Source organism: Cariama cristata, unplaced genomic scaffold, assembly GCF_000690535.1.
Source record: "Cariama cristata isolate BGI_N322 unplaced genomic scaffold, ASM69053v1 scaffold42943, whole genome shotgun sequence".
Lineage (NCBI taxonomy): Eukaryota > Metazoa > Chordata > Aves > Cariamiformes > Cariamidae > Cariama > Cariama cristata.
The window spans coordinates 35,835-36,352 of record NW_009607510.1 but is presented as its reverse complement, the minus strand read 5'-3'; positions in this window follow the sequence as shown (position 1 = coordinate 36,352).

The window sequence follows — 518 nt, the reverse complement described above, 5'->3', positions numbered from 1 at the left end:
TACTGTAAGAAGTAGCATAACCTTTCCATGCCAACATTCAGTCTTTATGGATAGGCTCATTCATATGCAGAAAGCAAGTGCAGCAGCCAAGGTATTTTATACCCCAACAGCAATCAAAGTTTTCTCGGTATCTTTGCCAGCTGACTCTTAACTATGTTCTCTTGAGCCAAATACATTTTGAGGAGAATAACTTTATAGGCCAGACGTGTACATGAGTATGAATAAGAAAAGGTCTCTGAGCCTCAGCTGACAGGTCAACCTCTTGCTTCCCAATAAGACATTGCTTCCACTTCCAGCAAAGGTGGGAGAAAAAAGGCAAATGTTGACAGAAGAGGCAGATTGGCCCAGTCATCTGATTCATGCAATAGCATTGCAATGCCTGTGTAGAAGGTCATAATGGATTTCTCAACTTAAATAAATATCTAGAAGGCAGATACACTACTTATTTTTCAAAACAAGCAGGGCACTTCTGATCTAATTTCTTGCTAATTACTTTTGAGAAACTAGCCTTCTTTCCC